Source organism: Epinephelus lanceolatus, chromosome 8 (assembly GCF_041903045.1).
Source record: "Epinephelus lanceolatus isolate andai-2023 chromosome 8, ASM4190304v1, whole genome shotgun sequence".
Lineage (NCBI taxonomy): Eukaryota > Metazoa > Chordata > Actinopteri > Perciformes > Serranidae > Epinephelus > Epinephelus lanceolatus.
Genome location: NC_135741.1, coordinates 30,023,804 through 30,026,451, shown reverse-complemented (window position 1 = coordinate 30,026,451; position 2,648 = coordinate 30,023,804).

Genomic DNA, 2,648 nt, shown 5'->3' with positions numbered 1-2,648 from the left:
ATACCCGAACAATTAAGTGAATCTGACAACATCCAGTTTTTGACATTTGCAAGCAAAGCATCATGTGTTGCATTCTGTTATGACATTTCACATGCTGTCGTTTGTCGCTGTGAAAAGTTAAATGTAGCCGTGGTGTGATGGAGACTATTTAATATCTGTTGACCTAACACCCGCCCAAACTTTCACCCCTCAGCCATGAGATAAATGTCTGGGAAATGTATTGGATTGTGAAACATAATATTTGCAGGAATCCAAGAACAGTACAGTATGTCCTTTGATTGGTTGAACGAATGGCTGAAAACTTAAACGCAGGGAGCGATGACGTCTTCACGTGGATCTGTTGAGTCCGTGTGTCACTGTGGATTTGGAGTAATATCTTCCCTCTGTCTCCTCATATCACTGTTTGAGCTCTCCTCCACACACTGCCCTGCCCCAAGAGTACTGGCATCTCTTGCTGTATTTAAAAAAAAAAAAAAAAAAAAAAAGAATAAAGAAAAGTGAAAAAGAAAGCAGATTATGCAATTTCTACACTTGGAGATTTGTACATATGTACAGTTAATGTGTTTTATTTTGATTTTATATTGTTAGAGAAAGAGACAAGAGAGAAAACAATGAATTGTGAATTTTTCTGGGAATTGTAATTAAGTATTTTTCTCATTCTACCCCTTGCTTTCAATACTTATGTTTAAAAAGACGATTAAATTGTGGACTGTAGCTTTCTTTTTTATATGGGAGTCTTTTTTATTTAATATTAAACTATTTACAGAAAATGTGCCCTGTGTTGATGTCTCTTCTGGAAGGATGTGCGAAAGTGATGCAGTATGTAGGTAGCTGAATTTGTCTTTAACACTCATCATATTGGCATTACATCCTAGAGTATGGGTGTCAGATTAATTTTTAGATCAGGGGCCACATACAGCCCACTTTGATTGGACCAGTAAAACCTTCCTTTAGCAACAGGGCTCCACCAATAGTGTTTCAGGATAGAAGTCTGATAGAGATTATGTTGTACAGAAGCTGCTGATTCACAGTGTTCTGCACTATGTTCAATATCTTTAAATATTTCCCCAGAAGTTATTCATTGTTTTTTCAGACAACTGTATTCTGGTCAGTCAGGGTGGGAAAGCCTGACTGACCAGCGTGAAACATCATTTCACATGATGTAGGCTACTCACTGTTAAACCAGCTCCTGAAACCTGGCAGCTCTTAGTGTATCAATATTAGCTGTGCAAAGTCATCTAGTGGGCTGGATTGGAGCCTTTAGTGGGCTGGTTCTGGTGCATGGTTTATATGTTTGACACCCCTGTGAAGAATGATGTGACAAAAAATATCAAAGAAAAGTCTGATACCTGCACCCTGTACACATTAAAAATGTACTCCGAAGAAGTCCAGTGGAGAACAATACTGAGTATCGAATGTGGGTGTTTCGATGGGTCCAGTATGTTGGGTCCATGGATAGATTATGAGACAATGGGCAGGTATGGAGAACGCCCCACCACCTCTCCTACATAGGAACAAAACACACAGACTAAGAAGTTGCTTAATTGTTGTCATGCATTTCTCTGTCGTTTTGTGACTCTTTGTAGTCATTTTATGTTTCTTTGAGGTCATTCTGAGTCTCCTCTTGGTCAATATGTGTCTCTTTGACATTTTGCAGGTCAAGGCTAGGGATGGCCCTGAACTTTATCCAGTAAGTAATCCATCCACGGTGCGGCTCAGTCTGTGTTGTCCTCGCAACAATAAAATTCAGGTGCAACTTCATGTTATTTTTTATGAAAACAAGTATGGATAATTAATGCATACTTAGGGGAAACCACAAATCCCAGTTTATTACCTCCATGAAGGTGTGTTTTATCTGTTTATTTTTCTTTCATACATATCTTAAAATTATACAGATTTCACTTTAAAATTCAATAATTCGATTAAGCCGTTAATTCATTGCTGATTAAAGTCATGGTTCCAGTTTGGATCTAGGATTTTTAGGATCACCTATGAGGGTAAGAATGGGCATTCCAGTTTGAGCCGCTTCCTTAAATCAAAATATGGCAGAATAATCTATGATCTAAATCTCTCTATAATCTGTAACTGTCTATTTGTGTATTTTGATGCAGATGAATATTTAGAATTGATGAAAATTAATTCATAAGCTTTTGCAGCCTTGTATGTGCTAAATGGATGCATTCTGAAACATTTTTATCACTTGTATGACTCATCTGTTCAGTAACTAAGCAGTGTACGTATTTTTTTAAATTGGCATGGTAATATGTCTTCAGTTTTTGACATTGTGCTGCATCATCCCAGTCTGTGATGCTCCTTCAAGGTAAGGCCTAAACTCATCTTTTAATCAATAATCTCGACTGCCTTCCCATAATGATTTGTTATGCCTTCCAAGAAACACAGTCAGGCATCGGAGAGGGGCCAAAGTATGACTTTGATGATTAGTCACTGCATCATCGGGCCTGGCAGCAGCTTTACAGAGACTAATGAAGTTATCCTTCATGGCTCTGTGAGGATGTGACGCTGCGGCGTGGGGCTCTGGTTTCCGCCTACCTGAGAGGATGCTGAGCTGATGATGCCGAGGCTGTGGGTACCACTTTAAAGAGACGGATGCAGACCACGCCCTTCCTGTGCTCGCCGATAGAGGGCGC